The sequence below is a fragment of the Triplophysa dalaica genome, chromosome 12 (assembly GCF_015846415.1).
Source record: "Triplophysa dalaica isolate WHDGS20190420 chromosome 12, ASM1584641v1, whole genome shotgun sequence".
NCBI classification, from domain to species: Eukaryota; Metazoa; Chordata; class Actinopteri; order Cypriniformes; family Nemacheilidae; genus Triplophysa; species Triplophysa dalaica.
Window position 1 is genome coordinate 14331062 of NC_079553.1, and position 15066 is coordinate 14346127.

The 15066-nt window shown below is 39.7% G+C and overlaps 1 long non-coding RNA gene across 2 annotated transcripts in view; it reads left to right on the top strand.

Moving 5' to 3' along the window:
- LOC130432304 (uncharacterized) overlaps positions 1–15066 on the top strand; it is a 76156-nt gene that overhangs the window by 41412 nt on the left and 19678 nt on the right. For both annotated transcript variants that reach the window (XR_008908456.1, XR_008908455.1), the window contains 2 exons: positions 6017–6339; positions 12552–12594. This is a non-coding gene — a long non-coding RNA (uncharacterized LOC130432304). The remainder of the gene's footprint in view (positions 1–6016; positions 6340–12551; positions 12595–15066) is intronic.

Consider the following 15066-nt stretch of genomic DNA (forward strand, 5'->3'; position numbering starts at 1 on the left):
TGAGCCCCAAATCCATTTGTTAGAGAATTCATCACATAAGGTGTGTGCCAATGAATAATAAATGCTTCGTTGACTTGTGTCTGTGGACTAGACGGCAACTCATGAATTATGTATTGTTATTCTTGGCTAAGCATTCAAACGGGACGCAATGATGGCAAAGTGGCACTAACAGCACATTCTGTTTACAGTTTTTCTCTCTCTCTTACTTGCTGTTTGATCTGTTCCTCGTTCCTTATTCTTGAGAAGGAATCATTTGCCGGCACAGTAGCATATGTGCACCGCATTAGTCAACGGCCACGCGGTTACTCCTATATCAGCACTTTAGTGACCGGGTATCTCTAGGACCGCTGACAAATGACAGAAAAGGAGTTAAAGTGTGATGTAAGAGATTGTTGGTTAGCGATGATGTGTCACACTGTTATGATCACTGTAAATTATTTATAAAGAGGGGAACAAAAAAATTGAATGCTGTGAAAGCGCAGGCAGCTTCAGGGGTGAGGAGTTGATTCTTTTTGACTAAGGTGTCACTTTTACTTTTTTGTTTTCCTCTGTTGCATCTGGCATATTGCTTCCAATATAAACCGAATGGGGTTTTTGAAAAGGACAACAAAAAATAGAAAAGTGGAGACAGGAAGAGCAGTGAGTTTAAGAGAGAGAGACTGTGTGGTTGACTTCTCCACCCTTTGACATTGGGCCATTGAGCCACATACTCCCTCAATGTCTCTTCCAGAACAGGGAGTGTCTACATGTGATGTAATCACAGTCTGTAGAGGCATTACAATTACAGATAACTTTTGCTAAATTCATTTATGTGTTCAAATATTCTGTGCTGAATATGTGGAACAGGAAAAGAATAAAACAAATATAAGATTAGGCTATATATTATTATTATTATTTGTAGAAATAGTAGTATTTTCTGATACGTCTTTATTTTTATATATTTTAATCTTTTGAAAGTCGCTGATGTGAGGTTATTGTGAGGGGTTGCCAGGGCGTCGCTATGTGTTGCTAATGTGTTTTGCGTGCATTCATACAGTTTCAGGTGTATTTATGCAGTTTCTGAGGTGATATGGTATCTAGTCCATAGATAGGTTTTCATGCAAATTTCAAATGTAAAAACTTTGCTGTAATTTATTAAAAAGTAATAATTCTCTAAAAATATCATTGATAGTAGCACAAACAGTTGTATTATTCAGAGTATATGCTTTTTGTTAGGGCTGTGTTCAAATCCTTACCCTAAGTATGAATTGTAATAATAATGCATCTTGCCTTGGCATGCACCACTTAAACTATGTTATCTTTCAGACGTTATCTCTTAGATTATTGAGACCACAGCTTTAAATTCATTCAAAGCTTCGATTACACTATTAATGTGGTGCATTAGATGAAACTTACTTTGTTCATGTTTTGACACACAGTCTGTTTTTGGGTATACGGGGCAACACCCCATTGACAAATTATTTTTACACTTAAACACATGGTTTCTGAAGCTCAAGGACTCGGATCTTGTGTTTGCAAGTCTATGCTAATGTGAATTTAGACTTACTGTGATGAAATTCATTAAAATTATGCTTTAGATGAGGGAGATACAGTTTTTCATTTGACTGTGATTGTGGGCAAGACAATTCTTTTGTGGCCAATATGACCAATCAGAAGAAGATTTAAACGCTGATCTTTTCAGAGCACAGAGCTGAAATTACGCTATTTTGATTTGTGGAGTAACTCATTTTAAAATCAGAACTCCCCAGAGCATGTCTCATTGGTCAATTTGACATTTTACCCATAAAAGGAATGAAAACGAGAAAGCAAGAAAAAAACTAAACCGTCATCCAATCACAATTAAATTCCCCGGGTCCCCAACCCCCCAACTCCCTAATGTGTCCACCCACCACAATCCAGATTTACATAAAAAAGTGCTAGCAAAAATCACGTGTATAAAGCATGTTTGGTTGACATGTACAGTATCAGTAATACACAGCCATGTTTCTACACCCACTTAAGATTAAGGTGTATGACAGAAATAATATATTCACATCCATAGAGAGTTAAAAATAAGCAGAAAAAACACGTCAGATGGGCAATTTGAAGCAGCTGAAAGCAAGAAGCAATTTATCCTGGATTGGATGGATCTTTTTCTGTGTTATGATAATGTCCACATAATTTATTCTCGTATACTGACAGACAGACACAGAGACGCGGCCCCGCCTCGCCTGCCAGCCCTGTTTGTCTCACAAAGTAAAAACTACTTTCCAAAAGAGGAAACAATCGCTAAATTGGACTACCGAGCATGAATTTCTGTCGATGAAGTTTGGAAGAAGGAAGAATAGAGATTTTTTGGGATGCTGGGAGCCTGTACAGTCAGTTAGGACTTGGCACAGCAACACCCCCCTCACACCTCCCTGCTGTACGTTTGGAGGCTGTGTGAGCAGAATACTGATGAGGATGTTTTTTGGGGGATTAATTTCCATTTGGAGACAGGGAGTGGTCCCCCCTCAGCAATGTGGTGGGGGTCCTCCTTTTGCCGTTACGGTTCTCCTTCTAACATTTTGAATTGCAAACCTGACTTATTCACATAATTGCAACCACTGATGTGAACAGACATCTAAATACACGCTTAAAAGTTACCATCGTACAATATATATGCTTATCAGAAGTGTCTGCCCAATTTTAGCATTCAGCCCCATGTTCGGTGGGATATGTGGGGCGAGACTCTCTTGCCTTAGGCTTGGGGTGAGCGAGACTTACAGCAACATTTTTGATGGTGAGTAGTTAACATACTGGGGAAATCCTTAAAAAGCCTTCATGTGATTGATTGCCTTGTTTTGTTTTAAGGTAAACCTTCCTGATGTGTGTCCTTACATAGGTTTCAATAGCACGCACAGTTCTCATGTGAATGATGCTTTATTAAACGGAATATTGGATTTAGGAAAACCGAACATAGATTTTGAATTGAATTAAAGGATTGACAGGCCCTTGCCATTGCTGTACAGAAACAACATCCTTGCATTGATTTGCTTAGTCATCAGGTTAAAAACCAGAGGCTTTATTTTGTACCGTAGCACATGTTCTGTTCTTTAAATTCTCTGGGGAATTACATAAATGCATAGTCTGATATAAACAGATATTGCTTGTTCTGTTCCTGAACAAATATCTGCTTTGCACACACAGCAGCCCAGGAGCGTTTTTATTTTTCAACCCAGGCTCAAAGCGCCTCATGTTTTGAAAGAGAGAGAGAGAGGGTGCCACATCGAAACCCGGGCACGTACGTACCCACATCAACTAGATTAAGATAAAAGGTTTTGCCATTCACAACAATCTCTGCTATTGCTCTCTTTTAATATAACGACCAAGTGATGAATACACAGTTCCATTTCCAATGAAAGCAATGCCGCCATGCATGTCCACGTTATATATTTCTATCGCCGCGTGATTGTAGGGAACCAGCGTATGGATTTTTCCATATATAAATGAGCAATATAAATGTTTATTATTATGGCACTGTTCCATCTGCACTTTCCGCTTTCAATTATTCCGAAGAAAAGACTGGTGCAAACCATCAAGCTGGGTAGACATTTTCAAGGATGTTAAGGAGTAGAATTACTTTTTTATAGCAAGTTGAAAAAGTGAGAGAAAGCCGGTGCTACTCAGTTGATGGAATCTGGATTTGAAACTCTTTAAAATAACAATAAAAATAGAATGAGGGGCCGTACGATCAGACGTCCGACTGATGGATCATATGCATACGCGTGCGTATCCTCAAAGAAGACTTTCTATATCCCCAGCTATATTAAAGTGACTTTCAACAGCATGCCAACACACTTGAACCGGTTCGGAGAAACAATGACCTTGGTGGGTTGAGGAATGGATGAGTTTTTAAATAAATAATCAGGCATAGCGCTCCTGGCACAATAACTACCTGACACCCTGACAGGGATTGACAGGACCAGAGAGAATGGGTGAGTGCAGGGCCGCGCTCATGCGGAGAGGCGCTTGATTGCCACTCTCGCTCGCTCGCTCGGGTGTGTGTGTGAACGAGTAGAGGAGGAGGGCGCATTTAAATTCCAGACCCTCAAAAAACACGACTCGGCTTTCACCTGCTGTCACCTTCCAATGCCTTGACAACACCAGGCGTGCAATTAGAAGCTTATGCAAGACATCCCAATTTGCGGCTTTAAAATGCCACTTCAGTTTCCTCCACCTCTTTGATGACTGAACCTTCAGTGCTCATTTGACTTTTGTTAAATACGTTTCCTTTAATGAATATTACTGGAGTGAGGGATGCTTATTGATAGTTTTTTGAGGGTTGTTAGATATTGTTTTTGCTGTAATGTTTTAAAATATTAAACATTAAACACTGCACCGAATACGAAAACATTTTATACTTGGCCAGTTGTGTCATTACTGCTTTTTTGCCTCTAAAATGCTTTAGATATAATAGATTTTAAGACTTTATGTGTAAAGACTCTATTTAAAGTAAATGGTCTACAAAAGGTTCTTTACAACTGTCACATAAAAAGCACACTCTTAAAAATAAAGGCACTTAACAATGCCATAGAGGACATTTTTATGTCTAAATGGTTCCAACATTTCTGTTTCAAGGTACTTTAGATTATAAAAAGTTAAGAAATAGATGGTTCTTTAAAGAACCTTTGACTGGATGATCTTTGTGAAACCAAAGATCAGTTTGGTTCCCATATCTCCATTTTTATAGTCTACAGATCATTTTTACACTACAAAGAACCCTTTTGTTAAACATAAATGTTCTGAAGAAACTTAATGTTCTTTCTGGAACCATACAAACCAAACAAAACCAGTTATTATCTATTTCCGCTATGCACTCATGTGCTTTGCAGGTTGCATAATTTCTTGTTACTTTACTTCTTATTGAGTACTTTTAAGAGTACTTCCTAGTTAGTATGGCTGCATTGCTTGATACAATATCCAAGTTTATGAATAGAAGTTGCTTAAAAAATGTTTATTTAGCATAAAAGAAAAATTCACACTTGCAAAAAATATATCAATTGTAAATTGTGAATTAAATAAAGTTCAAAGTGATAACGAATCAATTATAAAGCAAACTCGGATACTGATTAGTCGTACACCTTTCCAGTTGTGCCAATAGTCACAATATAGTAGCAGAAATGATGCAAAACACCTGTTCAACACACTACCACACAGAACTCACACCTGATATTCTTGTTGCGTAGCAACATTGTGATTAGTCAGGGACTTCATACTCCAGTGGGAGGATGGAAGATAATTTTGCTTAATACAATATCATTTTAATGATAATTAGTGTCTCTAATATTTTTAATGAAGTGATTGTTTTATTAAAAAGCGATTAGGCACTCAAGGCTGTGCTACCTCAGAAATGTGAATGTGGTGCCTGTTAGCCACAACAATATTCTCAGTATTGTATGTTCTGCTGTACCTCATTGCTAAAACACAACAAATTGTTCAAATTTTTATTTTATGAGCTGCTTTTTGAAGCTGTTGTGAAACAACCTCTAAATGCACCAGTTAACACACATAAATTGAATTTTGTATTAATGCAGCAAGGTCATATTTTGCTTGGCTTGCAGCTGAACAGGCTATTGAATTACGTATTACATGTGGGAAGAATTCTTCATTGTGATTATTCATACATGTATTGCCACTATTTTACAGAATCAATAAACCCGTTGAAGCTGGCTTTGCAGTGATTTTTACCCTTAATGCTTAAGGCAGATTCTTCAGAACATCCTCATGATGCATAAGCCTCCTCTGTATTTCACAAATCCTTCACAATGCATACATTGTGTAATTACGATTTGTAATATAACTGTGATATAGATTGTAAGAGAAAAAATATTTGAAATAAAATATTAAATGTTGAAACCCCCCAGTTTATCTCTCACCCATCAGGTCACCCAATACTGAAACATAACCTTCATGGACGTCTCACTAGGGTAAATGGTTGACTCCTGCCATGTTTGGTACATTCTGTGACCGTATCTTCATTCACTGTGTATTGCAGGCCAGCAGTGACATTTGGTGCAGTGAAGGGGCTTCTCATGAAGTTATTCTTCAGGCTGTAATCTCTATGGGTGTCCGGTTTCAGCAGCGTGGCATATGCCAGACAAAGCCTTCCTTTCAGACGTGCAGGTCAGACCCGGGGACGCTCGCCGATCTGCTCTGGACTCTTATTCTCCTCCTCTTCCTCATACGGCTGCAAACAGTGGAGACACTGTATGGAACTTACAGCACAAAGGTTACACCGCTATCAAAATCTACAGGCCCTCGGATGAACCAAAGCACCAGTGTGAAGGGATGAACGGGATGTGAATGCTCTGCTTTGTGGTCAGTACCTACTCTATCTGTTTTCTTAAAGTGGGAATATACTATACGACTTTTAAAATCTGAACAGATTAAAAAAAACTAGAAATCAAACAGTTGCAGACTTTTTGAAGGTTTGCAGTGAAAACAGGGCATCACATCACAAACAACGCTATATAATCTGCAGACTAAGGCAGACTTTCTGCAACAAGACCAGACTGATATTCTGGGTTATATCTGAGCAAAAGACTTAGTGTGTATTCCAGTCTTTCGTTTGAATTTGTAAGTTTTTTTTTCTTTATTAAGCAGAAAAGTTAAATAGAGAATGAGGTGAAAATAGAGGAACCAGATTAGGAAATGGTTAGCCAGAATTTTGGTCGCCCATAATGCCAGTGCTGCCCACAACACTTCTTGGGTTCTTACACTGCAACCCCCCCCCCAAAAAAACATCATGAATTACATTTTGACACATTTTAGAAACATTCACTTTTATGAATGCTTTTTGCTCAACAAAAGAAGTTCACATTTTACACTACATCATAATTATTCCAAAAGCATGTTTTTTGTCATACATATTATTTGTTAGGCTTTTGACAGCCAAACAGTACTCAATGTTCATTTTAAACAGTAGGTAAAATCACTCGTAGTAAAAAGTCTGCATCCAATGAATGACTGGATGCTGGATTGTTTCTCTCTGGAAATATATTAGCTGCCTCTTGTACTCACTGACCCATCTTTCTATAAGTGTGTGTGTGTATGTGTGGGTGCACCTGCTCATCTGTCGTCAGTATTCAAGTGTGGTCTCCACTGTCTGTTTTCCATCCACACTTACTTGAACAGCAGACCACTCATCCAAGGACGGCAACTATTTGGAGCAGCCCTCTCCACTGTCAGACAATAAAGGCCTCACGCAGTGGTACTGTGTCTCCGAGGTGATTACATAAAGGAAGCTGGCCTTTCTCGCTGCAGCTGCAGAGAAAGAGAGAGAGAGCGTCTGTGCAAATTGGAGGGGGTGTTAACGTATACCAGGACAACGCAGGGGTGGATTAGAACAGCACAGTGTTCGTAAAGAGCGGGCAGCTTGGAGATTGAAGGGCGGGGGGCGGGCTGCAGGGGTCCCAAACACAGGGCTTTCTTCTCCGGACCACTTGGCATCCCTTTATATAGGCGTCTGGATGTGGGTCAGAGGGCACATTCTTTTGGGATCACATCATTCGGCCGGCACAATTCTGCACTCGTTGGCCCCGGACCCTTGTTAGGGTGCTGTCAGGTGAAGGTGGCCAGGCAACAATTCCTTGTGACAGTCAAGAAATGTTCTTTTCTTGCAAGGGCAGTTGAAAAATAGGGAGAGGGAACCGGATTGAGAAATGTTGCTCAAACTGGATTTGAACTGTTTGCACTTGCAAGGACTCATTGTGTCAGAGCATAAGGGCTGAGGGATTGTCAGGGCGTTGTAAGGTGATTACTAGGGTCTTGGGTAAAATATAAAAAGCCCAGACCCACATTGTTGGCCCCTAGGTCCATACTTTATTGCAATGAGTCTATTTGACTTATGTACATGAAATACCACATCTCACACCTTGAGGTTAATGGATTTAAACAAACCCTTAATTCTAGGTTTCAGAAAAGCAGAACTGACACTTACTTTAGCAAACACCACTAATACACCACTTTTGTAATAGGTTCACTGTTTGTATTTTGTTTGTCCTACTCAGCATTGTTCAGCGAGTTCCCGGCAACGTATTAACAAACGTTTTGACAGCTCGTATTAGCATATGCATGAACGTGTCAGCCTGTTGTGTTATTCACCTCCCTTTTGTCATTACCGAGTAGAGGGGAAAAGTCTTGAAATGTGCTTCCATAGGAATGTAGCTTGGAACAAGACTTTAAGCTCTGAATTGACTGACCCTATTCAAAGGTGGGAGCCAGGCCAGTTGGCATAAGTAAAACCAGGTGCAAAATCTGAAAAGATTTGACAATACTGCTCCTATTGCATTACAATTGATGAGAAAAAAACAGACCAATCTTCCCATCAGTGACCAATTTGCTTGTGTTACAAACACAGAACTGCATGTTCAGGTCTAGTTCCTGTGCAGGATGTGATGCTGCATGATAAACAACGGCATATATCTTGTATTCATCTCATGATGAATCTCATATTCATGTGAAACAGCTGATTCGGGTGCTTTTCGCCACGTGCAGACACAGTCACTATTACAGCCATATTACACAGTTGTTTATCGATGCTTTAGCTTGGAGTGTGAAATGTGTATGTGTGTCTGGCCTGCTGGCTAAAGCCTTTCATGTCACAGACAAGTACCCCAAGGAACCCCAAGGCATGTCTGTGGTCAGAGGTGGAAACCGGGCCACTGTCACCGCTTAAAAGAAGGATGAGGTGGGAGAGACAGGATGAGCGAGTGTTAGAGAGATACAAACCATGAGTTTCAGTTCTCACTGACCCTTTATAACTCTTTGGGGGCGGCACTCAATGTTTGCAGGTACCTTGTCTCTGTTTTGGTCTTTTTTTCATAGTTTTTGCTTGGCAGTAGAGTGTAGAGGGAAAGGAAATGACGAGGGATGGGGACAGGAGTCAAGAAAGTATCCCCAAGCCTGGATTCGAACTTGGGTCACCCACAGTGCATTTGGTGCAACATGTGAGTGCACAGTCCACTGGACCACTGGCGCTGACAATGTGTAATAATTTATGTTGTCCTATAAATTTAATTTCAACAAAATACAAACTACTTTTGAATAGCCTCTACAAGTAAGGTCTGACACCCATCTTTAATTAGCCAAACCTTGACCACCTGCCCTGGAAAATGGGTTTAAGCATTGTATCCATAAACCTTTCTCGTTGACAACCCCTGCACTAAATTATTCAAGTTTAGAAAGTGCTTACTTTTAAGTCATTTAAAAACCTCCAGCACTTCCTCAGGACACAAGTTGATAATAAGTTTAAGATGTTGCTGGCCAAACAACTCCTTTCAGTACAGGGTTGTCTAGCTGGATTAGCCTATAACAAGTCCCCCTGGTGTGCTTATTTCGCAAATCTGTGGTTTTGTTCGACTCTTGCCTGCCCCAACCAAAATCTCCCCAGCTAATGCCCCACTCACATCCTTTCACCTGTGCAAATTGGGCTGGGAAAATGTTCTCAAGAGGCGAGCTGAGAAAACCCAGCATTTTCACCACTGCGGGAGGCAATTTAGAATTTTCCTTGACGTGCACATTTCTCCATTTATAAGCTAAAGAGTTAGGAGATACTTACAAGGAAATGTATTTGAGTGCTGCACCAATGTACTTAAATAGTAAACTAATTCAGGGCGCTCTTGAAACTCATCACACTTGATAATACCTGCTCGATGATGCCTCTTCAGGAAGAAGCTTATCTGGAATATTTTAAGCACTGGGAGTTACATTGGCTGTCTTTACAAGACACAGTGACCCATTTCACATGAGATGGATGTGCTATAATGAACTTCCTGAATTCCAGCATGGGTCAAATATCATGGTAATCCCCCTGAACACAATACATTTGTGAGAGCTTGAGTCTTTAGAGGCTGTCACTGGGGGTCTGGACTGTCTCTGAGTCAGTGAGTCAGATCCTGCCTCTTTTCTTCCATCATTACCAGTGTTGGTCATAGGTTTCATTCAGCCAGTCAGTCGATTATTCTCATTTTGCTCATGACATACAGTATTTACATAATTAAAGAGGTTTCACGGTCCAAGTATTTTCTAAGCAGGAGGGAAGGAGGTATTAGGGTCATTCTGATAAATGGGTCACGTATGCATGTCCTGTTCGAAGGTAGTTTAAAAAGTATTTTGATGTTAAACTTTCTTTTTATACAGAATATGTTTTCAACTAATATTATTTTCCTTTGTGCATTACTACGTGATGGGGATAATGCCCTAAAAAAATGGCATATGGTCTGTTAATACACAATTGGAAATTTGAAAACAGAAGAAAGGCCAAAGAAACAAATGACATCTAAACATAGCATCTAAGGAAGATATACTAACGTTTTTTTTTCTTTATTAACATATATTTTACACACATCTAAATGGGGGAATGCGACAGATAACCCACTGTACCTCACTGCGAGTATGCGAGTCAGCGTGTGCCTGGAGGTAGACATCAACATGCATTCCATCTCTGTGATGTCACGTCTGAGAATCGCAGCTCTCACGTTACCCCGTCAAAGGCAAATTGTGTTCTCTAACAATGACAGCTTTTTAGTTAACACAGGCCCTAGCAATGACAGCTTTTTAGTTTTAAGTAATTAAGCATTGTGGACAGCACACATCACATGAAGGGAAACTTGCATGAACAGCATCAGTCTTGTGCTCAGTCTGTTGTTAGTTACTGCTGACAGCTTGTGGTGCCTTATTGGAATGAGTCATCTGAAATTTTGTCAGTGCATTAACCAGTGACAAAAATGTGTGTTAAATGTTTTTAAATGGCAAGTGTAAGACTAATGACATAGATGGTCGACAGCAGTGAGGCCTGGGAAAGAAGGCGAAGAACAAATAGTCAGGATGTCTTTTTCTCTGCTATTGGAAATATTGACATTCCCTGTGTTTGACCTTGCGTCACAGCTGAGTCAGGAGCTCACAAGCTGAAATAGTTCAGGATAGAGCCGATGGGGCCCACACAACGTGTTGAAGTTAGATCTCCAGGGAAGACTACAAAGCATTACCATCATCAATGACTGTTTGTGAGTGCTGATGGGTAAAAGTCAAACCAAAGATCAGCTGAAATGCATTAAATGCTGCCAGTGCTTTACACCTTAAAGCACTTTAAAGTTTTATTCCTATAATTATTCAGCATATCCCCACGACTTTAATGCTAAAGCTAATGAATACCATACTCTCTCAATCCAGATGGGAAATCACATGTAATGGAGAAAGTTCACTCTTGCAGATATCCTTTCGGATGATTCTCAATGCAATACTTTGAATTTAAAAACCTCTGCTTGCCTCAGAGTGTTTATTGCAGTTTCTGAGAAGACTTGAAATATTGTTATAAAGTCATCTATTTAGCTTGATTAGCCCACAGCTGGCTAACATTTTTCTCGATAAAGAACTTTCTAACCACTAATTTGAAATGGTTCCACTTCTATTGACTGTATGAGGGAAACACCGTATGCCCTGGCCAACCCCAAAAAACCCAGAAGAAGTGGGCAGGAACAGAGAGCACCCACAACACAGCCAAGTGTGCATGTCTGTGAAAACAAGATCTTTGTTTGATTAGCACTCTTAGCTGTTTCCAGGCTAATGCTAACCCAACAGAGGCTTTTGGAGACTAACATGATGCAAATGCAGATGTGAGCTCTTCTGTGGTTGGCCACCTCCATGAGATGTGTTTAATTATGCTGTTTCCCACTGGCAGAGGCTTATGGGAATCAGAGGAGAATGGGTTTCCCGAAACTCCCCACTGAATCACACTTTGTTAGTGTTTACAGTATGAACTAATGATTCATTTAAAAGAACAATGAGAGACATACACTTATTTAAGTCTGTAGCGTGTTGTAGTGTGACATAGTTCTGAGACTACAGGATATTAAACAAGGTAACATTTTATCTGTTGGGGCTATTAGGTTCCTGTTGAAAGAAAACCGCATATCCTAGGTTAGGTAATGACCAGCGCATGACCAGCTAAGGAGCAGCACATGACCAGCTTAATCCAGCCCAAACCAGCAAACCAGCATCAAAACATCCCAAACCAGCACAGGCTGTTCTTTCAACAGGGTAGCTCAACTGGTATTAGCAATGGGTAAATTAATTAAAATAAATTTATAAAATATAGAAATGAATTGCACTGCACATATTAAAACATTATGGCTCGGTTTCACAGACACGGCTTAGTTTAAACCAAACTATCCCTTAATTGAATTGAGATATTTATGTCGCTTTTAAAAACTTGCCTTAGAAGAATACATCATGAATCTTGAGAAAAAATAATGGCACTGATATGTTTAAAAGCTAGGATATCTTGTGTAGGCTTCCTTTCTGCAGTTTCAAATACTTGGCATGTACATTTATTTGGGACCCTCATAAACGGCTTTGACAACTTCTCATTACATTTGGGAAATGGGCAAATACAAAATACTAAAAAATAAATAACAACCTGCTAGTGGCCCATTTGCAAATTTTATTTTTTCGGTTGTTATGTGTGTATTTTCACAGCAAGACAGGATAGTTTACTGCAGTGCTAAATGTGTCATAATATTTTCCTTTAGATTGGACAGCCTGCTGCAGAAAAGGAACAGGATGATTTGGCGGGTAAGTATTCCTGTTCACTTCCTGTCCATTGCATGTCTGCAGGTTTTGATTGTACAGTGTGACTAACTTTTTTTAGAAAAACTCAACTCCAAAGAAGCAGCTGTAAGCATCTAGTCTCTTAGCAAATTATAGTCTTTTCTGTCCAAAGTTAGGGTTTCCGGATATTTGTTCTCAAACATGTGCTGTGATGATATACTTATAAATAATATGAGCTTGGATACATTTCTTACCAAGGTATGAGGGGCAGGAAGATAATTTGGGAAGTCCATGGTAGGATTACACCCAAATGATAGGTCTCTATTAGTCAAAATTTATGATTAAAACCGTAGTTTGTCTTATTCCTGGTTTTCATTTTAGGTTGTATATTGTGTACTGTTGACTTTAGGTGGATCACAAAGGTCAACTAATCCAGCAAATACAACTAGTAGTCCAACTAGTTCTTTCCAAAAACTGAGTGTGCTGTGCATTAGCTTTTTGCTGTCTTCTTTAAATGCACCCCTATTGATAACTGCTCCTACAAACAACTACAGAATTCAATCTTTGACCCTCTTCTGTTGCATTGCATCTCAGTTTTTTTCTGTCTTGCTTAATGTTGCAATTTTCAGACTTCCTGTTGAGGTAAAAAATAGTTTCACTTTGAAATATAAATATGTCTTGAGACTTCTGCATTCTGTTAATTTACGTTGTGCTCCATCAAGCTGTTTTAGACAAAGGAATCCAAATAAACACTACCTAAGAAACACATCTGATGGAAAAACTTAACCCAAAACTTGCTGAAATATACACTGCTGTACCACCAAAGATATCTATTTTAAATATAGGCCAATGTACTTTTACCTAATGTTCCTAGTGTCTGTCTATTTGTAAAATAACAGTAGACAAACAACTTGTTAAGTTCACAGTATGCTAATATTCTCATTAGACAGGCCATTTTCTCAACATTATCATAACTTGCTTTCTAACTTGTTTTGGTATTGTCTCAGTTAATATTTTGGAAAAAAGAGGTCTCGTTCCGCCTGAACAATGATGGTACATGACATCATGCAGTTGAGTGATTATCATTCATGAGCAATATTCAGATCCAGTTCCACATGCACGGTTACAGCCACGGGCGTAGTCTCTTTTGACAAGCGTCACATTTAAAGCTCACAGACACCGACATTCGATAACTTCCTTTATGCTCCTGCAGACTTCTTGCAAAATAACGAGATTCCTAAACAACTCAAATATGAAAAGAGAAGCAAGGCATGTCTGCAGAAACTCACAGACTAACATCAGTTTAAAAGTCGGAGTTTCCCTCGTGTGTGTTTGTGTTTTGGAATGCTCTCATTATCCGGCTGTTTTACTTATGCTTAGGAAGCGCCTGTCAACAAGAGTCTGCCGGAGGGAGACAGACACTGAGGCAGAGAATGTTTGCTGTTGTGTGTGTGTGTGTTATTGTTGTATGTGCGTGAATACATAGCCAGCAGGCCCAGTCTGTCAGGTCAATGGGTTTCTTAGTCGTTTGGAGACTCCAGGGGTGTGTGTGAAGGTCGAGGAGTGAGGAGGTGTGTGTCGGGTGGCATGTCGGGTGTTGACAGGGACTTTGTGTGTCTGTGTGAGTTTGTGTGGGTGACCTCACGGCACATATCCAAGCTGTGCCAGGACAGGAAGTGGAACAGCATGGAGACGCTTTCCTCTTCACAAAGCCTGTGTAGCACCAGTGACCGACACTGGTCTTACTTATTACCAAATCTGGTTGGATTTCAGCATCAAGCCTCTGTCTGTCCATGTTTGCCTAGACAATGAGAGGATATAGTTCATTAACCACAATGTAATACAGTGCGGGTCAGTAAACACAATGGGCTTTTGTTTTTTTTATTGGTGGTGAGGTTGTAGAACAGCCACGTTTGTGATTTTATCTGTCCTGTTTAATAAAGGTCATTGTAATCCGATTTATTGTCTCAGATGAATTATCATGCAGAATTCCCAAATTATTCCAAGGGATACTGACTCACTTTTGTTTAATGTTCTTGTTTTGTCAATGTATTTCACTGTTTCCTTCAAATAAGGAAAGATGAGACTATGAGAAAGAACTCTGACCCTTGACCTTCAATAAGAATCAACATCCTCTCTGCTTATACCTCTAATGGGCTCCAACAAACGAGGCTGTTTGTCATGTGCTGCATGGGAGGATGTTATCTCAGAGTTTGTACTCTGGGTTAAAACATGCATTAGCCAGCACCTCCGAGCCCAGACATCAACAGCATAACTTAATGTATTTTGTGTCAGAAGAGACAATTAGGCTGCATGCCCATTCATATACAATAATATGCACTCCGCTTGTGATGGAAAGTGACTTGATACCACAGAACCTTTTGCTAAACCGTATTTTACTATAAGCATCTACAGTAGTTAATTTCATTAATTTAAGAACATCATGCAACCTTCTTTGTTACATACTATGGGAATTGGATGGTTGCTCCTGGTAGT